Here is a 24,527-nt window from a genome sequence, read left to right on the forward strand (position 1 = left end):
GGTCCAGTATCTTTTCTTAAATGGGGGCCGGTATGTATTGTCCGCTTCCGTTTGGCCCGCAACGTTCGCGGAAATTAGTTTCCCGCGTCGTTATTATTTTGCGCGGTATACCCTCTACCGCGACCTGAATTATTTCCTCTGCCTCTTCCTCTCTGTTTTATATTGACGTGAAATCCATCGCCGTCATTTCTTTCGTCATTGTTTTGGTTATTACGGTTACCAAAATTTCTATAATTGGCACGACTTTCGCGCCAATGATCTTCGTCTTCGACTCTTTCGATAAATGCTTGGAAGCTGCGATGATTGCTTCCCACATACCTCTTTGAATCTTCTGGAAGCTTTTTATATAGCTCCCAGATAATTTCTGAATCTGATCTGTGGCCTCTTAAATGCGTCAGTTTCCGGTACCAATACTCGCAGAAATCTTTCAAAGAATTCCTGCCCCTATTATCATGCCGTTTGGCCATGATGAACTCCCGCCATAAATGGTCCTGCTTTTGTTCAGACCAATATTCTTCCGTAAATCCCTGCCTAAATTCTTCGAACGTCATTCGTTCGGTATTTAAATTTATCCCCCAGCGCTTAGCGTCACCTGCTAAGGCGCTAATTACTACATTTATCTTTTCCTGATCAGACAAGTGCTCAGGAAATACTCTCTCGCAATTTTTGGTAAAATCTAACGGATGCCACCCGTTATGTTTCTTGGCTGGATCGAAGCGTTCCTCGCCTTCTAACAGCTTCGTAATTGGTGTGCCACTACAGACAACACCAGGCCTATCTTTAATTTTGCTCTCCAGATCGAAAATTCTGCCTTGAATTTTCGTAGTATTTTGTTCACAATTTTGAACACATCCGGTTACCTTTTTACTTAAATCCCTTTCAGTGTCTAAAACTACCTTTTTCAATTGTGATATCCCGTGTTGACATTCGTTTACGATCTCAGTTTTGAGACCGAAAACTTTTTCGTCTACCTTATTTTCAACCAGAGGTTCAACTTTCTCTTGGATGTTGAGAATTTCAACATCGAATCTACTATTAATGTTTCCAATTTCCACCTGCATAGTATCCATATTTTTGTTAATGGTAACAATTTCAAGTTTCAGTGTATTTACCACAGAACTTAAATTACCCACTTTTTGTTCTACCTGTTCTATTTGTTTACTAATTTTAATTCCCTGGCCTTCGACCTGTGCTTTAATTTGATCCACGTGTGTTTTAAGCTGTTCGTTCTGTATTTTGAGCTGATGGCTCTGTGTTTTAAGCTGCTCGTCAACGTGTGTTTTAAGCTGACTAACCTGACTACCGACTTGTTTTTGAAGCTGATCATTCTGTGTTTTGATCTGCTCACTCTGTCCTGAAATTTGTTTGCTTAATTGTTCAAATAAATCGTTTATGCTTAAAATTTTCACACTGTTTTGTCCTACGGAATCGGTGTATTCCGATCCTACTTCAAAAGTTTCTTTCGGTTCTTTCATTATCTGTGGAGAATCAAACATGTCAGTGGATTCATTCACATACCCACTATCATCTACAAAGTCACCCTCTGCTTCCTGTTTTGTCCCTTGCTGTGTCCGAGCCGATCTCAACCTTTCAATCTGTTCATTGACATGTTCGTGGTATTGTATGTACGCCAACTGTCTTTCGCTAACGCCATCTGTTCTCTGGCCGCGTAAACTCCTGCTACTGCCAGCCGCATTCTCCATTTCGCTTGGCGCACCTACCCCGTCTACGTTTCTGTCCATACTAAATGCCACCTACACCACACTATTATACTTGACTCCCACTGCAGTTTCTTTTACTGAACTTTATTGCTATTCGTGCCACTGAACATCCACTGTTCGATCTTTACATTAATTTGTAACCGACAACAGCTGGATGTCCTGTCACGGTCGCCGCTTGTAACGCTACCGTTCTGGACGGACGTACGTTAGCTCTATAAAGCCTGTACTGCGATAAGTTCACGGGCTTCACCTTATAAACAAGGATTTTAGTACATTAGTTGACCGCGTGTACCTAATAGAAGCAAGATCGGAATTATACTCAGTCAATAACTACAGTGATGCATCAAGCAAATGTAAAGTATAATTACTCTTTCGCATGGACAAGAAGTACACACAGTAGATGCTACCTATGATTAACAATTCGGTCGCCAGCCTACTTAGGCAATGAGTGAGCTTTTCCTTGTACAAGTGGGTGCATGTACAAGCATAGTAACACGTAGTAATGATGCGTAATATGGCAAAGTTTGGAACCAGAAAAATCCACTGAACTAAAGTTTTCTCCTTTAGCACTAATTTGGACGAGCTAAATTTACACAACACCACACAGTAATGATTACTACGAACTGCATTTTGTATGTTGAGCAGACTGAAATCGGGCATAGATTGCCCTGGCATCGACAATCTTGAAAGTACACACACAATATCACTATTAATGATGGAAAAACACTAATACACTTAGGATTAATATAGAATTTAGCTTTACTGGTCAAATCTGATCAACACATTTCAAGGTTTGAAAGAATGGACAAGAGAAGGGGGGGGGGGACCTGAAACTGTTATGGTCGTTATACTGAAACTATTAAGTACTGAAGGCAAATTTACACTCAAATTTAGCAATCTATGGATAACTACTCTTTTGTCTTACTTCTGAATAATTTAACTGTCATTATTTCTGTCTCAAATTAATTAAATAACATCGCTAACTCAATTCAAAAACTCTCTTCCTATTTAGTCATACTTTTGTTCTTTACCAACATTTGCAATAACACACTGAACTTTAGATATCTTTATGGCATAGATTAATCTGCTGATAATTTTCATTAACTCATACATTATACTTTAAGTTCAGGATACTCGGATTGCACAATACGAGGTAAGGATCCTGTCTAGGTCAGTGATCAGGATCAGTAATGGTTTAGGCAATTTGGTAAAAGTCACGTTATTATTGAACAGTTAGAAACAGTTTCGACACTGGTCCACACAGATACACTTCTAAAGATGAAATAAATGTTTGACCTGTGCAAGTCGGTGCGGCGGTTGGCGGGCAGCGAGATAGCGGGCAGCACGGCACACATACAAGCACGGCTAAGGCCCACACAACATCGGCACTTTCCATCTTCTTAGCGTCGTAATCTTTCCAATTTTGTGCCTCAGAATATAGCCATGCCAAGCAGTCGTCGGAATCGGTTCATCCGAGGCTCAATGGAATCCACTTTGCCTGGGTAGCCTCCTCGGTACAGTACGTGTACTTCCGACTGTTGCTCGCCTCCGACTGTAATACTGTGCCCGTTGTGCCGAACCGCGCCAGTGTGCCTTTTTCCCGCCTCGCCTGCCTCCACCTTTTCCCGCTCCCCTACAGGTAGGGTATTCACCACAGGTTTTCTACTACACATATCCTAATGCATTACCTACGTATGGACCAAATGTATAAATTACAATTTTCACATCTTACAATAGTTCTAACATTAAATACACTTTCCTTTGATTACCACATTATTTGAAATCTAACATAAATAATAATATTCATTTCAAAAGTTGCTCACAGTTTCTTTAACATAACGATACGAACCGAAAAAAAAGTTCAAAACATTGCTTAAATTAATTTATCTAAATTCATAAAGAAAAAAATTATTATATGTACAGTTGTCGTTACAAAATGTCCCGGTTGATGAAACCATAGACCTTGTAAAAGAGAATCTTCTGAAGCATAAAAAACTAAGTGAAACTCAGATTGCGGAACTCATTGATTTGCTTAAGGTCATGTTAAAATACAATTATTTCACATTTAACGGGAAAATGTATGTACAGCCAGATGGTCTAGCAATGGGTAGCCCCCTCGCCGGTATTCTAGCAGAGGTTTTCATCAACGCCCTGGAAACAACATTCTTCAATTCAAGTTCAGAAATACGCCACAAAATCCGCTATTATGCATGTTATGTTGACGACATTTTCATTGCTTTTGATGGCACTGATCATGAGTTAGAGCAGCTCTTCAATACTTTCAACAGTTTACATGAAAAAATTTCCTTCACAAAAGAACTTCAAAATGATAAACGTGAACTTAATTTTCTCGATTTAACAATTTCTATACAAGATAACACCTTCCATTTCAATATCTTCCGCAAAGAAACATATTCAGATAATGTCATTCCTGCTGACTCAACTCATCCAAAATCTCATAAACTGGCGTTTTTTCATTCCGCCATTCACCGAATGGTAACCACTCCTTTATCGCCTGCGGATCAACAAAAGGAATTGAATGTCATCAAAGCAATCGCTGTTAATAATGGGTACAACCAGAATATGATCGATTACCTGCTCAATAAGAAAATTTCCCAAAATTGTTCGACTTTGAGCAATAACCTCCCCACAGATACCACAGAAACTAAAAAATTTATTTCCATCCCTTTCTTAGGTAACATATCATACAGGATTAAACGTCTTCTAAATAAAAAAATATAACTGTAACGTCTCCTTCTCGACAGATAACAGTTTAAAAAGAAATCTTGTACAGTCAGTAGAGATTGCCAGTGATTGTTTTTCTAATTCAGGTATTTACAAACTAACCTGTAATAACTGCCCCTCATACTATATTGGTCAAACAGGCAGAGCTGTGAAAACACGATATAAAGAACATCTATTAGGTAAAAAAGGAGCGAATATTCACAACTCTACTTTTGCTGAACACCTATTGATAGCCGGCCATACGCCTAAACAGTTTGAAGACACGGTTATCCTACACAGACAAGTCAAAGGACGGAAACTAGATCTGTGGGAAGAGTTATTTATTTTTAAACATCTAGAGCTCAAAGACGGTAATATACTGAACGATCAGTTGAACCTTTCCCGTAGACAATTTTTTGAAGGCTTTAAACCCGTACTGTTTAATATATAACATTAATGTTGGTAACCTCAGTAGTCTATTTCCTTAGGAAGCTATAATGCACTTTAAAATCTTTAAGCTCACTACCTTTTATGTAATGTGATATTCTCACAATGTATGGCTGCCACTACATCGGCCCTCATGTAATTTTCTCTTATTCTAAAACTTTGACTCCCTGAGAATGTATATTAACTGGATTGTTGACCAGGTTTCGTAATCTATTTCTTAAGAGCCATTACTGATTATTCTTAAAGTTTTGATTTATATACGTTCTATGTGCTTCACTAATATGGTAATATAACTTTTATATTCTGGCTGTATATGCCACTGCATGTGACTCACGGCGTAAGCGCCACCTGCCTTTTTGATGTATGTATCTACGTTACTGTTCCTAAGGCTCCCACAATGTCATAACGGGAGTGTTAAATGTTTTCCTTTTATTTATTGTCACTCTATCTAAGGACGCAATTAATATTGATATTTCACATGTTGCTTCAGTACGCCAATTGGCACATAGTTCACGACCTGAGCGCCACCTGCCCTGGCTGCAGTGCTACTACGCTGGCCGATTTTACCCAGTCGCTTATGCGCTCTCCAACTTCCATGTACTTATTTTTATTTGTCTGACAAAGCCTATTCTCAGGGCTATATTTTATTTGGACTAATGGAACTATGCAGATGTTTGTAAAAACGACAATGACATATCACTCCATGTTAATGTAATATTGTAAGTACCAGGAATCCTTCTCGTATTTTGTAATACGAGATTCTCCTAATATATGTTAAACTCTATTCTTGACTTATGTTTCATACCTTTAATATAAATTACGATGTTCATTGTCCTCAGGCCGCCTTCTGAAGAAGATAGATTTAAATCTACCGAAACCTAGGTAAAGACTACTTTATCCTTTGCAACTGGTCGGCTGTTTTTTAATCTTACTACTCCAGTACCCAAGTATCCCACTAGTTAAGATGCGACAAACCCACTAAAGAGACAGCTTACATTACACTTGTCCGTCCTCTGCTGGAATATTGCCGCGCGGTACGGGATCCTTACCAGATAGGATTGACGGAGGACATCGAAAAAGTGCAAAGAAGGGCAGCTCGTTTCGTTTTATTGGACAATAGGGGTGAGAGTGTCACTGATATGATAAGCGAGTTAGAGTGGCAGTTACTGAAACAAAGGCGGTTTTCGATATAAAAGTATTCTGGGTTTGGTACCGCGTCATAATGTAAAAAATTCTGCTGCTGGAGAATAACCAACGTTTCGGCCACGATTGTAGCGGCCTTCTTCTTCTGGGTCTAATGGTGCGTTCTAGCTATATTCGTCTAGGGCAACACCACAAATTCGCAGTGGCAGAACGTCACCAAGACTGCGGAAAAGAAATAAAATTCAGCGAAGCCTGTGTGTTGGCCAAGCAGCCAATTATGACGAAATGCAAAATCAGAGAGACCATCGAAATATTTAAACACCCCAACAACACGAACAAGGAGGATGGACTCAGACGTGCCCCATCTTGGCTGCCAATAATCAGAGCCCAAAAGACCGCACTGTCAACACGAGGCACGGCCGGAGTGGCCGAGCGGTTCTAGGCGCTACAGTCTGGAGCCGAGTGACCGCTACGGTCGCAGGTTCGTTGCCTCGCGTATGGATGTGTGTGATGTCATTAGGTTAGTTAGGTTTAATTAGTTCTAAGTTCTAGGCGACTGATAACTTCAGAAGTTGAGTCGCATAGTGCTCAGAGCCATTTGAACACGAGGCACGAGCACTACCGGCGAGTAACTGCCGCCGCGCGGCCGACGTCCAGCAGATGGTAAACAGCAGCCAACTTCTCATTCGACGGTGACCACCAATCATGGCACATAACACAAGAGCCAATGGACAACAGAGGTCACGTTCTCCCTCCACCGCAATAACCTATTAAAATAAAGTTCCCTCTCCTTCTTTTTTAAGTGACCAATGAAACTAACTACCTTTTCAAAATTATAATGGCATATGCAGTGAACACTAACAACAAAATATAAAGGACACTGCATAGCTAGAATGCACCATTAGACCCAGAAGAAGGCCGCTGCAATCGTGGCCGAAACGTTGGTTACTACCCAGCAGCAGTAGTTTTTACTTATGACGCGGTACTAAACCCAGACAACTTTTATGTCGACTGACTCTGGTCGCGGAAGCCTACGCAATTAAAAAAAGGCGGTTTTCTTTGCGGTGAGATCTATTTACGAGATTTCAATCACCAGCTTTCTCTTCCGAATGCATAAATATTTTGTTGACACCCACCTACGTAGGGAGAAATCATCATAAAAGAAATAAGAGAAATAAGAGCTCGAACGGAAAGATTTAGGTTTACTATTTCCCACAGGCCATTCGAGAGTGGAATGGTAGAGTAGTAGTACGAAAATGGTTCGATGAACCCTCTTCCAGGCACTTAAGTGTGAATTGCAGAATAACCATGGAGATGTAGATATAGATGCTTTCCGTGAGTCCCTTTGCATCTCACGATTGAGGTGATTGATTTCGGTAGGTCCCCTTGCCTCTCAACATAATTGTAATTCACAATAAATATCAGAGATAAAGTTTAAATTTACATCGTAAATGAAATCTAGAATCCAATGCGTCAGTTCCTATTTGCAGAAACAATTACACCTGAAATTTTTCGGCTGAAGCGCCATCTACCACAAACGGAAAACAATGGTTTGAGTAAACCATATATATATATATATATATATAGCGTAGAATCCGAATATAGAATAAAGTGGGTTATTCCCATTTGAAAAAAAAAAGTTGATCCTGCCCACACTGGAGGGTTCAATTATATTGTCACTTACAAATTTTTTTGTACGATGCGTATTTTTAGAGATATTTAGTTGTCTCAAATTAAAACAGCACTCTGCATATGTGTATGTAATATGCGGTTGTATTATAATTTAGTACTTACACAATTAGATCGTAAACGTCGTTGTTCAAATAAGGTGTACATTTGTTTTATTATATTCGGGCATGGTTGTTACATTGTCAGAGAGATAAAGGTAAATCATGGTCAGAGATATACTTTTGTTTTAAATTTTTATCTTTGATGAATTTCTATTTATATTGTACGTCGTATTTAGAACTGCCTTTGTTGTGAATTCTCTGTCTCCGATAAAAATTTTTGTCGAAGTTCTCGATAAATTTTATTTAATTTTTTAGTTATGTGTGTTCATTTGTGATGTAATTTGGATTTTTTGCCAGATGTGTGTCGATTAAATTTCCTCCAAAGTGCTCACATAGCTTCCTTCTTCTGCTCTATGCAGAGTGGAAAGACGATTGCTTATATCTGCCGTAGAGCGTTGATATTGTCGAAGATGCTTGCTAAATGTAGGGAGGTTGTTTTCTCTTTTCTTTATCTGTTCTTTGTATGTTATTGCACATTTTCGTCTTCATTATCCGTTGTAGAACACGTCAAAATCGCTTTATTTAATTTGGTGCGTTCCTGATAGGTCGTATTACTGAGGTTTATTTGTTCCGTGCGTTATCTTCATCCCTAGTAATTTCTCTGTGCACAGGCTAATTGTAACACTAGTATTACGGTATAGGCTACTTACTTTTCGAGAAATATTTCGAATATATAGTAGTTTAACGAATTTTTCCTTAGTCTTCCATTCCATATTAGCTAATGTTATTTCCTCATTTTCATTTGTATATTTGGCCGTAATAGTCTTTCTGTACAGTTTATCGACTATATTAGGATTGTAGACGCTATTCTGTTTCCCTATTTTATTTTATAAGGGGAATTCAAATCAGACGATCTGTCATAGCCTAAAAGACGGTTATGGTATAGCAGCTCTGGTGGACTATCATTACAAGGCGATTTATACACCACATAAAGGAAATACGGCTTTCGTAGATGAATTATATTGATTTTCCCAATTATTCTCAGTTGCTCTGTGAGAATTGTTGTTGATTAAGTGGTGCTGCAGAAGTGTACAGCAAGTAATGGGGTAACTGCATTGTCATCTAAAGCATACACCTACAAAGCAACTTGTTACAGTTTTATCGGCCTTTGACATTCTGCCCTAAGCCAGTCGAGATTGCAAGCAACAGTCCTTAGTATAGTGTCTGCTTATTGTATGAACCAACCATGTTAAGTACCGCTGCATGCACCGTATAAATCTTCTTATTGTTAGTAATTCTGATATAGTTATCAGTAATTCTTTGACACAAGCATAATACTGGATAATCGGTGTTCACATAAACCGATACAGTCATTGTGATACAACTTGATCGCAGTTTATCAAAAACTGTGATTCAGACAAAGTTTCTTGGTACATAAATGTTTCGATCGCTTGAACTCTTTAAATGGCAGAAACGTGTTTTTCTCTAAAATTATGATGTAGTTTGCGTCTTTTCAGATGGATATAGAAAAATGATTGCTTCCTCGAACTAATCTTCGTAATGTTCGATCGCATGTTTTGGGACGAAGAATGTTATTTTCCTAAAATTGCGCTCCAGAGCTTTATTACAGGATATCACCAAACGCCAGTACTTAATAAAACTTTATTTTAGTACAACTATTTTCGACGTTTCGAATTCAGCTGGCAGACTTTGCGCTCTATACTGGTGTAATCCAGGGGCCCACGAGTGCAATTTAGGTTACGTTACATCTTAATAACGGGTTTGACATAAACTAAAATCATAGACATGTGTTTTAAAGCTTTTGGAGCTATAAAGTCAGCATTATTGTAATGAAAAGTCGTAAACAGCTGAAGGAAATGAAGTTTTAGTAAATATTTATTTTTACAGTCTCAGTTGCATGGTCAATATACTGTGTTGTTACCAACAGAAACGATTACCATTTGCTGCTCCTGTATTAGAATTTATTTGTTTGTAACTCCAGGGCGATTGTTTTTATCAAAAGAGTATGATCGATCATGAATGGTGGACTCCCAGATCCGAAGATGAATTTATGATCGAAATTAATTGTCAATCATTTACGTCAAATGAGACTGTGAAAATAAAATTTTCTTAAAATGCATGCAATTTCGGCATCTCTTGGCGAAATGTTTTTCGTTATAAATGTTTTATTTAACAGCAGCTTTTGTTGTAGTGTATAGAAGACGTCTAAGCTACTAAAGATTCAGAACGGCTTATTTTCTGGGTTCCATAAGAGAATCTGTCAGCTGACTTAGAGATCCTTGGCCGAAGCTGTATGTATCACCTTGGGAAATGAGGTATAGAAATAGCGTTACAATAACGTGGACTTCCGTGCTGCAACACAGTACGAAAGTGATGGACTATTAACACATGAGCAACACATGATGTACGTTAGAGAACGTGTCGATGGGAGTACGAGTCTCACCATGCCTTTGTATGTATTAGGACGCCATAAGTTAGAGTTTATTTTCAGTCACACTTTTCTGCCTAGGCAATTGTTCGTATATCAAGAATTTGAGCTGAGTATTCTTAACTATGATTCTCTGAATAACAGTCCCCGCCCGTTGGGATATTGGACTGAAAAGAAGCTCTACAGTAATCTGCCCTGCTTTTCCGAATAGGGGAGAAAAATAATAATAATAATAATAAAAGTAATAATGATAACAAACCATCATACTCCATATATCGAGGAAGTCATCGACTTTACACTCGTTAGACACCTAAATCAATACATCTCTGCATACACTAGACTTGCTTGGTTGTATCTGGAACAATTTGGCTGTGGGGAAAATGTTGGAATTATAGTGCCGTTCTCAAATATTCCCAGTATATTCTTTTTTTGTTCCACTTTTGTCCCTGACTAGTGAATCTTTGTTCGAGCAGCCGGAATTTAATGAAAGTGCCCGGAATGAGATTTTCACTCCGCAGCGGAGTGTGCGCTGTTGTGAAGCTTCCTGGCAGATTAAAACTGTGTGGCGGACTGAGACTCGAACTCGGGACCTTTGCCTTTCGCGGGCAAGTGCTCTACCATCTGAGCTATCCAAGCACGACTCACGACACGGCCTCACAACTTCAATTCTGCCAGTACCTCGTCTCCTACCTTCCAAACTTCACAGAAGCTCTTCTGCGAACCTTGCAGAACTAGCACTCCTGGAAGAAAGGATATTGCGGAGACATGGCTTAGCTACAGCCTGCGGTATGTTTCCAGAATGAGATTTTCACTCTGCAGCGGAGTGTGCGCTGTTACGAAACTTCCAGGAGTGCTAGTTCTGCAGTGTTCGCAGAAGAGCTTCTGTGAAGTGTGGAAGGTAGAAGACGAGGTACTGGCAGAATTGAAGCTGTGAGAATGGGTCCTGCGTCGTGCTTGAGTAGATCAGATGAAGTCAGTTGCGCTTGGGACGCGACAGCGACCGGACGTGTCGGTACTTCCACGTAGTCGTTGCGCTACAAGCCGTGTTTATAGACATTCTTGGATTGTGACATGTCATATTCTCGGTGCTTGTTCACTAACGTCGTACACAAGCTTCTTAATTCACTCACAGCGGTCTCGGCCGCTCATGTAGTGCAGTTATGGCTTCCAGTGTACCCTGTAAGAATACCCTGTGTTTTGCATTTGAGAAATTTTCCAGGAATGTGCAACCGAGTTCTCTAGAAATCCATGACTGGATAGTAGATATTATTGGCATCACGTCCGACCAGGTCCACACAGCATATTATGACATGGCGGAATACTATATCTTTGTGAAGTTTTTAGACCAGGTACAACTGGAGAGCCGACCGCGGTGGCCGTGCTGTTCTGACGCTGCAGTCCGGAACCGCGGGACTGCCACGGTCGCAGGTTCGAATCCTGCCTCGGACATGGGTGTGTGTGATGTCCTTAGGTTAGTTAGGTTTAAGTAGTTCTAAGTTATCGGGGACTTATGACCTAAGATGTTGAGTCCCATAGTGCTCAGAGCCATTTGAACCATTTTTGAACAACTGGAGAAAAAATTGGTGAATACAGGTGGGAAAGCAGAGTTCCGACATCGTGATCAGTCGGTGAGTACAGTTTCAATAACTAACGATGATATTGAATATAAACAAGTGCGAGTGTTCAATTTGCCACCTGAGGTTGAGAATTGTTTTCTTAGAGATGTCCTCGCCAAATACGGTGACATCCGACAGATTAGAAACGAAAACTGGTCGATCCGTCACAAACTCCTATGTTACAGTGGGGTTCGCTCAGGTGACATGGCCGTTAAAGTCAAAATTGTTCAAATGGCTCTGAGCACTATGGGACTTAACATCTATGGTCATCAGTCCCCTAGAACTTAGAACTACTTAAACCTAACCAACCTAAGGACAGCACACAACACCCAGTCATCACGAGTCAGAGAAAATCCCTGACCTCGTTGGGAATCGAACCCGGGAACCCGGACGTGGGAAGTGAGAACGCTACCGCACGGCCAGGAGCTGCGGACGTTAAAGTCAATATCCTGTCCTATATAATGGTTTGTGGTTACAAGGCCCCTGTCATTTACGATGGACAAGTAGGAACTTGTTTTATCTGTAAGACGAGTGGCCATTCGAGATAATTGCCTACTGCGCGTTGTCGTACGTCGAAACAATTTGCAACAACGACAGAGATTAACATTGGCTGATGTCCTAACTCAAAATCAGACGCCTTTTGTGATTGAGTCCCAACCAAGTGCATCTGTGCCATAGGACAACGATCTCAGTAACGGCACCTCGTAAACTCCCCGCACAATTTAATTAAACAAATAATTGTGGAAATTGTGCTAAGTGTAACTTCCCCGCAAAAATGAAGGAATGAAAATTGACCATAAACCAACAACAATACTAATTAATAATGAACCATGAAGGAAATGTAATATCCTAACAGAAATAATACTGTCTGGTAAATTTTATAAGGGCAGCAGCGCTGACCTTCGGCCTGTATTCTGAGTAACAAAAGCAAAATTCTTACCTCAATAAAAATTGCATCTATATCTGCTCTTATTTATCGACACAGCTTCGTGCGATGCTGGCGTATATTTAATTTTGATGCTTGGAGGATATGCATAAGAAATATTCTTTAAATTGAAATGAATGTTTTTCTTTAAAAGAGTTACTTTATAAAAAATTATTATTGGGGCAATTTTTTGAACAAATTAATTACAATTAACATACATTATTAGATGTGCGCAATGCTGCTTCATTACCTTCTACAACAATACATATCGTCCCGAATCGTGACCAGAGTCGCGAGAAGAGCACGCCGCCGACGCATGCCGACTTCTGCTCAGTACAACCGTCCACTCGCTACTACTGTCGACTGACAACTACTACAGACAGAGTACAACTGAACACCCGCGCCGTCAAGCGCAGACTGGCAACGATAAATAAGTCTCTGGTCAGAGATTCTGTCATGCCTCGCCATCGCTGGTAATGAATACATACGTGTTTCAACCTTCTCACCACCCTTAGCTCAGAAATCCATGGCTGGCTAGCTCTGAGCACTATGCTACTTAACTTCTGAGGTCATCAGTCGCCTAGAACATAGAACTAATTAAACCTAACTAGCCTAAGGACATCACACACATCCATGCCCGAGGCAGGATTCGAACCTGCGACCGTAGCGCCCGCTCGGTTCCAGACTGTAGCGCCTAGAACCGCATGGCCACTCCGGCCGGCCAAACCCATGGCCAGTCACCCCTTAGCCGCCGGTGTTGCATTATCTGTCGATAACAAACGACGCCGTGCTAGTAATGGTAGTGGCTCCGGTGACCAGGTCGTAAAAAATCAAACCGATGACGCGGTGTCACGGCCCTCAACGCAGGACACGCATACGTCGGATGGCTGAGTTACGACCCGCCAAATTCACAGTGAAACTCCAGACGCAGAAACTGTCAATACGAGTGCCTCTTCTCGACTCGCCACAGGTGGACAACACACAAGAGGCGGCAGTCAGTCAACTGAAAATCGTGCACGCGGTGTAGAGCATAACATAAACACTCGCCACTGCTTCCAAACAACGCGAGGAACCGGAAAGCTGTATAGAAACAGACAGTGCGCCACCAAAAAAACACTGTGAGCTTACTGAAGACGCGTCTTCGGACTTGCCGTCACCCGTTCCGAAGCAAGGACTTTGACATCCTGCTTACAGCCATGACTCGCCGACTCCGCCGTCTTCCCTGACACTTCGGACGACTGTGCGACGGCAAAATAAAGTTAAACCAAATGACTCCGTGGCTGGAAGTAAGTCAAAAAATAAAGTCAGCGCAAAACCTGGTACAAAACCTGCGGATGTAGGTTCGAAGTCCGACGGTGAGATGGACTGGCCTTCCTACGCTTCCCAACACCCACCCGTCTCTGACGACCATGAGTCAAGCTTATAAGTTTTTGTCCCTGAACATAATAGAGTTAGGACAGATTTAAAATTAGCAATGCTACGGCAGTTTATGAGTCCGAAGCTGATATAGTTCTGTTACAGGATGTGTCTATCTTAAGTTTTCATGTATCAGGATTTGCAACAATCCTAAACACCGCGGCGGACGGGGGTACAGGTACGGCAATTCTATCACGAGACAGAATCCTAGTGAACAATATCGAAATAATGGACTCCGGTAGAGGCATAGCTTGCCAAATTTTTGACGTCACCCTCGTCAATATCTATGCCCCATCTGGAACGACCCTAAAATCAGGAAGAGCTAACTTCTTTAAACAAGACACCATCTACTTGTTACGACGCAACCCAACCCAGTTGATAATTAGTAGTGATTTTAACTTTGTGCTCCACAAGAAAGATCAATCGCCAAACTTTAATTACTGTAGGAAACTACATGATCTGGTGCGTCACCTGCAGGTGAAGGACGCGTAGGGACTAAAATTTCCTCCCCTGGTAAAGTACACGTAACTGACCGCCAACGCATGTAGCCGTCTAGACCGTTTGTACATCTCTGAGAACATTTGCCAACATGTTCTGGACACCGATGTCATTCCGACTAGTTTCTCCGACCACTGTGCCATCTGTGTCACGATAAATCTGGCAAAACAGCATACTAAATGGCATAGGATTCGGTGGAGCCTAAATGATTCTATTCTCGCCGATGCCGCGCTACAAGATGTCATCTCCACGAAAAAATGGTTCAAATGGCTCTGAGCACTATGGGACTTAACATCTGTGGTCATCAGTCCCTTAGAACTTAGAACTACTTAAACCTAACTAACCTAAGGACATCACACACATCCATGCCCGAGGGAGGATTCGAACCTGCGACCGTAGCGGTCACGCGGTTCCAGACTGAAGCGCCTAGAACAGCACGCCACACCGGCCGGCCATCTCCACGACATGGGCAGATTGTCTCAAGCAATGCTGCAGATATCCGAGCAAGATAGCCTGGTGGAATGTTGTGGTCAAACGGAAAATGCGATTAGGCTTAAGAAACTACAGTTGGCAACGGGCGTAAGATGTCAAACGCGCGATTGCTTTTTACCAGACAGTTCTGCGACAGTTGTATGCGACTACGTCACCAACCAACACGGAGCTGACGACCATCAAGCAAATAAAGGCGAAGCTTATAGACATAGAGAGAACGCAGCTTGAAGGACTGAAGATCAGATCTAAAGCAAAATTGCTTCAAGTGGTCGAACTTGCATCGGTGTATCACCTCATAAAACATCGTGCCAATCGGAAGCGAGCTTTTGTCGGGGAGCTGGACACGGATGATGGACTCCGTTTGACCCGACAGAGTGATATTCTTACTGCATTTTACCGGTACTTCACGGATCTGTACTCGCAATGCGATACATATGGTGATGACGGCGGCGATATCGTGCGTGCTTTGCCCACCGTAGTCACGCCTGTGGAGAACTCGGCGGTCGTACACGATTTTGCTCCAGACGAAGTCCTTGAACTGATTTCAGACTCGCCATCGAATAAATCCCCTGGCCCTGATGGTTTGCCACGGGAATTTTATGTGCGTTTCTGGACCATAATCGGACACGCATTTACAGATGTTCTCAATGAAATGATGCTAGGCAGTGACGTGCCGGCCGAAATGAAAGAAGGTCGAATTGTATTGATACCAAAAAGCAAACACCGAGAAACCTTAGATAACTTCCGACCGACTACTTTACTCAATTTTGATTACAAAAGCTTTGCCAGAGCACTCAACAGCAGACTGTCTCCATTAATGAAGCAAGTGATTCACAGCCATCAATCATGCATCCCTGGTCGCACTATTATGACACCCCTTTCGGAATATAGAGATGTAATAGCCATAGCGTCAGTCACTAACGCGAATCTCGCATTGCTGTTTATCGACTTTTGCAAGGCATTTGATCGCATCCGCCACGAGTACCTCCTACAGCTACTGCAGCGGTGTGGTTTTGATCAACGGGTTATTAATGTCGTGCAACATTTCGTCACGGTCATTACAAGCAGGGTCAGCGTAAATGGACAGCTTACTCAACCCATCGAGGTCCAAAGAGGAGTGCCGCAGGGGAGCCTTCTCTCCATGATGTTATTTGTTTTATCGCTCGAGCCGCTCTTGCGCTCTATTCATGACAAACTTGGAGGCCTTTCGATCGCTGGGACGTCCTTCGTGGTTCGTGCTTACGCCGACGACGTCGGAGTGTTACTGCGCAACGACGGAGACGTATCAATCATCAAGACCGCGATAGAAGAGTACTGTCGTGCTTCCGGCGCTAAAGTCAACGCCGATAAATGCACCTTTGTCAACATTCGAGGATTCGACGCAGTTATTGTACCTTGGGCAAAGCGTGTCGAAGCGCACACCACTCTGGGGATGATTATCGACAAATGCTCGCTAAAAATGAATCCAAAAAATTGGAAGCAGGTCACCAATAAAATGGGAGGTGCCATCTATGAAAACAATTGGCGGTCCGTTGACATTCTCCAACGCATACGGCTCCTCAGCAGTTATATATTTAATAAAGGATACTATACGGCCCAAATATTTCCAGTCACGAAGATGCAGGCCATACACGTGATGAAACTCTCTAATAGATTTACCTGGCAAGGGCATATGCTCAAAGTGAAATACACCACGCTGACGTCTTCCAGACAGGCCGGCGGACTCAACATGCCTGACATTAACCGAAAGTGTTCTGCGTTATATATTAAACGAGTCACCCACTTGTTGGACAAGGAACCTCTCAGCGTAAACAGTTGGCTCTTCCGAACCTTACAACCCTCCGATTTGCACCCACCCATTGATGTAGGTAAAATGCATTACAAACAACGACATGTCAAGCAGTTTTTTCTTGAAGTAAGCTATATTGATGGACATTATTTAACGCAGGATTTACCGACGACGCACCTGTTATTAAAAAGATGGACATCTCCAATAGTCCGGAATCCCATTGAACTTAAATACCCGAGTGTTCATTGGAAGGCAGTTTTGGACAACATAAGTTTAACCGCCCACACTGCTGAGGTGGCGTCCACATGGTATAAAGTGGTCAACGATGTTATACCCACTAATGAAAGGTTGCATAGAATCCGCTTATGTGACTGTGATAAATGCGTCCGCTGTGGTCTGGTCCACACCTTACGCCATCGTTTCACTTGTGGCGGCCATCTCATTAACTGGAAATGGGTGCAGCAGAGGCTGGGCCTGATTACCCGCAGCAGCCCAGCCAGCCACTGCACCGACATCCTGCTCTGGCCGGACACGAAACATTTTCCCGCTACCAAGAACAACACCGTGATGTTGCTGTTAGTACAGTTTATGACATATATCATCATCCACAATGGTGAAGGTCATCTCATTAGTTTCGAGGGTTATATGAGAACGGCACGTTGGAAGATGAAACGTTATCCAAATTTCAGGATGATGTTTGGTAACATGTTAGACATAATGTTTGAAAAACAAGGCGTAGGGTAATTCTCGACGCCGGTAAGGACACAAATCACGTGCAAGACTACGTAGCGAACAAAATACACAACGAATAAGGAGGAGGAGGATATTAGTGTTTAACGCCCCGTCGACAACGAGGTCATTAGAGACGGAACGCAAGGTCGGGTGAGGGGAGGATGGCGAAGGAAATCGGCCGTGCCCTTTCAAAGGAACCATCCCGGCATTTGCCTGAAGCGATTTAGGGAAATCACGGAAAACCTAAATCAGGATGGCCGGAGACGGGATTGAACCGTCGTCCTCCCGAATGCGAGTCCAGTGTGCTAACCACTGCGCCACCTCGCTCGGTACGAATAAGGGGTTGCACCTGTTCCTAGAACTGCTCCCGACTTCTCAGTGGTACAAGTAACTTCATTTGACGTTTTCCTTAATTTATGTTACCTGTGCATGTCTTTGTTAATCGTTTGTATGCCCCAAATGACTTTCTGTGAAGAGTTTGGACGGTATATATATATATATATATATATATATATATATATATATATATATATATATATATATACCGTCCAAATATATATATATATATAGTAATTCTCTTTAATATGTTTGCATTTTGATTCTGTCTCGGTCTGGACTGAAGGCTCTTGTCAGTTTAATATTTTTGTTCTGTTTTGAAAGCTTACAAATGGCACTATGTGGCACTATATTGAAATGTGTTCTTCAGTCTATTGTTGAAACAGTTCCAGTACTACATAATTTTGTTTTTGTACTTATGTGCTTATATGATGGATTTAATAAAGAAAAAAAAAGATGGTAGTGCACTGGCCAGAGAAAAGCAAAGGCCCCGAGTTCGAGTCTCGGTCCGGCATACAGTTTTAAACTGCCAGGAAGCTTCTTAATGAAAGTTTTAGGAGTGGTAGGCAAAGTGGCCTTCTGTACTCTCCTTTAGTGGCTTTCATCTACTAATGATAACATGTTTCAGGCATTATATTATTTGTTGTGATCATTTTCAACCTCATGTGTTATGTGTAACATGCATTAGAGACCACCGTCATTAAAGAGGATATATTACCTGTGGAGAACAGTGAAGAATGTTTCACAGAGTAAATGTCAGAAATGACCATGTAATAATAATGTAATTAAAGATGTTGAAATATACATGGCAAGCAGAAAATGTGTATATGGTAAAATACCCTAATAGTGTGAACCACAAGTAAAACGCAAAACGTAAACTCCGTCCACAGGCCCAGGCGTGCCATCCTCAGCCCACAGGCGTCAAAAATGGTTGAAATGGCTCTGAGCACTATGGGACTTAACGTCTGAGGTCATCAGTCCCCTAGAACTTAGAACTACTTAAACCTAACTAACCTAAAGACATCACACACATCCATGCCCGAGGCAGGATTCGAACCTGCGACCGTAACGGTCGCGTGGTTCCAGACTGTAGCGCCTAGAACCGCTCGGCCACCCTGGCCGGCCCCACAGGCGTCACCGGATGCGGATATGGAGGGGCATGTGGTCAGAATACCGCTCTGCCGGCCATATGTCAAGTGTGAACAGCAGTTTAAATTAAATTATCGTTATGGAATCTCGGTGAAGCTACTCACGAAGATTGCTGTGTCCATATGAAGATTGCAATGTCAGAAGACTGTAGCGAAATACAGGAAGAACTACAGAGGATCCACATTTTGTGTAAGGACTGTAGATGATGCTAAATTTAAACAAATGTAAGGAATTGCACATAATCAGGCGAAAGAGATTCAGTATTACCACCATTTCATTGGAAGCAGCAACTATCATAAAATACCTATGAGTAGGCTTCTGGAGCGACCTAAAGTGAAATGACTATTGTACCTCATTAAAATTGATTTCAGATACCAAGCTGAGATTTATTGGAAGAAACATTAAGCAAACGTAATTCACCCACGAACAAACAAACTAACAAACACTTGTTTGATCAACTGATCGGTCGAAGGAAGTACCAACCGTCTAGAATATTTTGAGACACAGCTTGCTATATGTTGGTATAATTCAAGAGCATATATACAATATGTGGGCAGTAACATCGTGGGAAAAGACTAGCCTATTCACAGTCCGGATCCGAACCCAAAGGAACACTCATGGGATGGGTTAGAATATCGACGTCATTCTAGATCCAAGCGTCCAGCTTCACTACCTTCTCCGGTTTCAACTCTTGAGGAAGACTGGAGTACCATTCCTCTACAGATATTCAGACATCTCAGTGCAGTTATACCAGGCACAGTTCAAGCCATCATGAAGACAAAGGCTTCCAGATACTTTTGATCGGGTTCTGCATAGTGGGCAGCAATCCCTAGCAGTATGTAGGGAACTACTACTTACCATCAAGTGATGGATTCGAAACCACAACAGACAAAGTGAGTTTTCACTTGTTACACAACAGTCATTTCAATGTGCGATATTTGATGTATTTCTGATTCACATGTTTTTTTTTTTTTTGTTTTTTTGTCAGAAATGTTAGATTGAGCCGGCCCAAGTGTTGGTCCTGTGGTCTGGCTTGACACAAGAAGTCAGTCACAGAGTATATAGAGAAGGGAAGTTGGTCCATAGGGGTCTGCAGTTACCCAAAGTCAGTTGAGGTAAGCCCCACTCCGCGCTTTTCCGACAAATACTGTTTCTGCTTTAAAGACAGTCTGCTGCCAAGTCACCGTATGTCCCTAGTGTATCAAGAAGCGTGACTAATTCACCTCCCTGTATGAAAATCTAAGAATAGTCCACCGTGACTACGCTCACACATCGTGTGAAAAATTGTTTCCCTGTACTCAAGATTTTGTTATGCAGTCTAATGTGTGCCACCTGCGATAAAGCCCCGGCGCGAAGAGAACATCGCGAGTGGTACACCGCTGTCAGCCATTACCAATCTCTTGCATGTTCCTAAGAATGGGAAATTTCAGCACGGCTCGCCTTTATCCACGTAAATAAAGCAACATTTCGTGGGTTACGTTGACAGCAGCACTGAATTATCGCTTTCACGTGGGGTTTTATAAAAAGTGGGGACTAAGGTCTAGAGGAAGATAATTTCGGACAATTGAAATCCTGCCACAGAGGGAGAGAAAAGAGACTTCTGGTCCTGGAACCGAGCTATCTTTATCCGGTGGGGATCGGCAGTCTGACGCATGTTTGCCAAGTGTGGAGTAAGTGTCGCATTTAGCAACAATGTTAACCACTGCTGAGCATCTCACATATCACAGAATTTGCTACGCAATATACGTTGCCAAATTAATTGTATTGATTCGTGGGCTTTGCATTCCGTTGCTTCGCATTTCTGAGCTTCACATATCAGCAAAACTTATACCTTTTCCCAGGCCGTCTTCCACATAAATGAGGTATCCCCCACAGTGTTAGCACAACATTCTTAACCAAACGGAAGTTCTTGAGTGCTCTTTGTTTCAGTTCTTTAAATGAATTTTTACTCATTGTTTCGGAACAATTCATCATTTAGTTGTAAGAGACTTTATGTTCATTTCGTTTGAAGCTTATCCTCTTTCATTCTGATGTGTTTTGTATCAAGATCTCAGAGTACATAAACGACTTATTAAACTCAGACCCGATTTGAATCTCAGAGCCAAACTTCTGTCCTACAAGTGGTGCTGGTTATCCGAAGCTCTAAAAATACAAATAGCCAGTTTCTCTGAATTTCTAAAATGTTTGTGCCACTGCGAAGGTGGTCAGTTACAATACATCTACATCTACATGATTACTCTGCAATTCACTTTTAAGTGCTTCGCAGAGGGTTCGTTGAACCACAATCATACTATCTCTCTACCATTCCACTCCCGAACAGCGCGCGGGAAAAACGAACACCTAAACCTTTCTGTTCGAGCTATCTTATTTTATTTTGATGATCATTCCTACCTATGTAGGTTGGGCTCAACAAAATATTTTCGCATTCGGAAGATAAAGTTGGTGACTGAAATTTCGTAAATAGATCTCGCCGCGACGAAAAACGTCTTTGCTTTAATGACTTCGTAACATATAATGTACATATAATAATTTTTTCTTCTGATTTTCGATAGATTAGTATAATCGATGTTTTGATTTCATTTCTTTTTTTGTTTCATGCCATTGTGTTAAAGAAACTATAAACAAATTTCGATGTGAATATTAATGTTTATGCCAAATATCAAGCAATATTATAACAGAATTGAAAAGTAAGAAACGTTGAAACTATTGTAAGATGTTAAAGTTGTAATTGTGCGTCTGGTCCATACGTAGGCAATGTATTAGGATATGTAGAATGTAAAACCTCGGGTGAATACCCAGTCTGCAGGCGAGCGGTAAAAGGTGGATGGCAGGTGAGCGCGGGAAAATGCACACGGGCCCGGCATGGCATAACGGGCTCAGCAGTAGCAGTCGGAGTTAGTCATCGGTCTGAGAAACACATTCTGGATCGAGGAGGCTTTCCTCGAAAACGTGATTTCGTTGAGCCTCGGATGTGCCGTTTCCGACGCCTATACAGTATGGCAATATTCCATAGGCACTAAATGGAAAAGTATTGCGACGCTATGAATAAGTAAAGTGCCGATACTTCAAGAGCCATTGCTGTGATTGTATGTGTGCTCTGTGCCTCGCCATCTCGCCGCCTGCCGACTGCCGCATCGATACGAACAGGTTGAAACTTTTAGTACTGTATTCGTGTGGACCAGTGTTACTTTTGTTCCATACTGTTCAATAGCAACTTAAATTTTACCAGAACTGTCCTATCATTTAATTATCCTCACAACTAACCTAGACAGGGTCCTTTCCACATGTTGTGCAATCCGAGTGTCCCGAAATGAAGAATTAAAATTTATGTTAATAATAATACCTGCAGACCAATCTATGTTAGAATGATGTTTAAAGAACTTTGTTGTTAATGAATATATAGGTAAATAACAAAGGACTGACAAAGTTGGAAGATAATGTTGAAATTGGTTTAGTAATGAAGTTTAATTAATTTGAGACAAAAATAATGGTAGTTAAATGAGCAGGAATTAAGACAAAAAGAGTAGTAACATATATTGGAAATCTTGAGTGCTTAATGATTTCAATAATCAAAATTTTCAATACAGTGGTCATAACAGTTTCAGGGTCCCCCCCCCCCTTTTTCTTTTCTATTCATTTGAATTCAGAAGTGTACTGAACTGATTGACCAGCAAAGTTAAAGTCAATATAAAACCAAAATTTATCAGTGTTTTACCTTTTGTAAAATTGACATTGTATGTGTGTTTCGAAAGTGCTATTTCTAGGGTAACCTATGCCCGATTTTAATCAGATCAATAGACAGTACGAAGTTTGTAGTAAACATTATAGTGTATTGTTGTGTATTTATGGCTTGTCCATATTAGTACAGAAAGTGAAATTATTAGTTCAGTAGATTTTCTGGTTATAAAATTTACCATGTTATGCAGTGTTATTACGTATTGTTTTGTATGAACGTACGTCAACTTGTACAGGGAAGAAACTCAGTTAATGCCTAATTAGGCTGGCGACCGTATTATTAACAATTTGGTAGCATCTGCTGTGTTGTTTCTTGTCCGTCCTAACGTGTGGTTGCACTCCGGAATTGCTTGACGTATCATTATTATTACTGAGTGGGTGTACGTCTGATTTGCCTCCATTCAGGTACACGCGGTCAAAATCTATACAAAAATCCTTTCTCTTAAGGTGAAGCCCGGCAACTTACCATAGTACAGGCTTTAAAGAGTATCGTGTGCATTAGCACAGTGTTACAAGTGGCTCCCGGTGACAGGACATCCAGTTGTTGTAGGTCACAAATTAACGTGAATACCGAACAGTGGATGTTCAGTGGCACGTATTGCAATAATATTTAGTAAAGTAAATAGCAGTGAACGCCAAGTACGGTGGAGAGGTGTAATTTGCATTACGGACAGGGACGTAGGCACAGTAGATGTGTCGATCGTAATAGAAGATGCGGCTGGCAATAGCAGTAGTTTACGCGGCCAGATAACAGATGGCGTTAGTGGAAGGCAATTGGCGTACATACAATATCACGAACATGTTAACGAACAGATTGAAATGTCGAGATTGCGTCGAACACAGCAAGGGATAAAACAAGAAGTAGAGGATGACTTTGTAGATGATAGTGGGTACGTGAACGAATCCACTGACATGTTTAATTCTCCACAGATAAAGAAAGAATCGAAAGAAAATTTTGAGGTAGGATCGGAACGCACCGATTCCGTAGAACACGGCAGTGTGAAAATTTTAAGCATGAACGATTTATTTGGACGATTGACCAAACAAATTTCAGGACAGAATGATCAGTTTAAAACACATGTTGATGAGCTCAAAACACAGAATGATCAGCTTAAAACACACGTTGATCAGGTTAAAGCACAGGTCGAAGAGCAAGGAATTAAAATTAGTAAACAAATAGAACAGGTGGAACAAAAAGTGGGTAGTTTAAGCTCTGTAGTAAATACTATGAAGTTTGAAATTGACACAATTAATAAAAATATGGATACTATGCAGGGGGAAATTTACAACATTAACAGTAGGTTTGATGTTGAAATTCTCAACATCCAAGAGAAAGTAGAGCCTCTAGTTGAAATAAAAGTAGACGTAAAAGTTTTCGGTCTTAAAACTGAGATCGTAAACGAATGTCAACACGGGATCTCACAGTTGAAGAAGGCAGTTTCAGACACTGAAAGAGATTTAGGTGAGAAAGTTACCGAATGTGTACAAAATTGTGAACTAAATACTTCGAAAATTCGAGGCAAAATTTTCGATCTTGAGAGTAAAATTAAAGATAGACCTGGTGTTGTCTGTAATGGCACACCACTTACGAAGCTGTTAGAAGGTGAGGAACGCTTCGATCCCGC

Source organism: Schistocerca piceifrons, chromosome 4 (assembly GCF_021461385.2).
Source record: "Schistocerca piceifrons isolate TAMUIC-IGC-003096 chromosome 4, iqSchPice1.1, whole genome shotgun sequence".
Lineage (NCBI taxonomy): Eukaryota > Metazoa > Arthropoda > Insecta > Orthoptera > Acrididae > Schistocerca > Schistocerca piceifrons.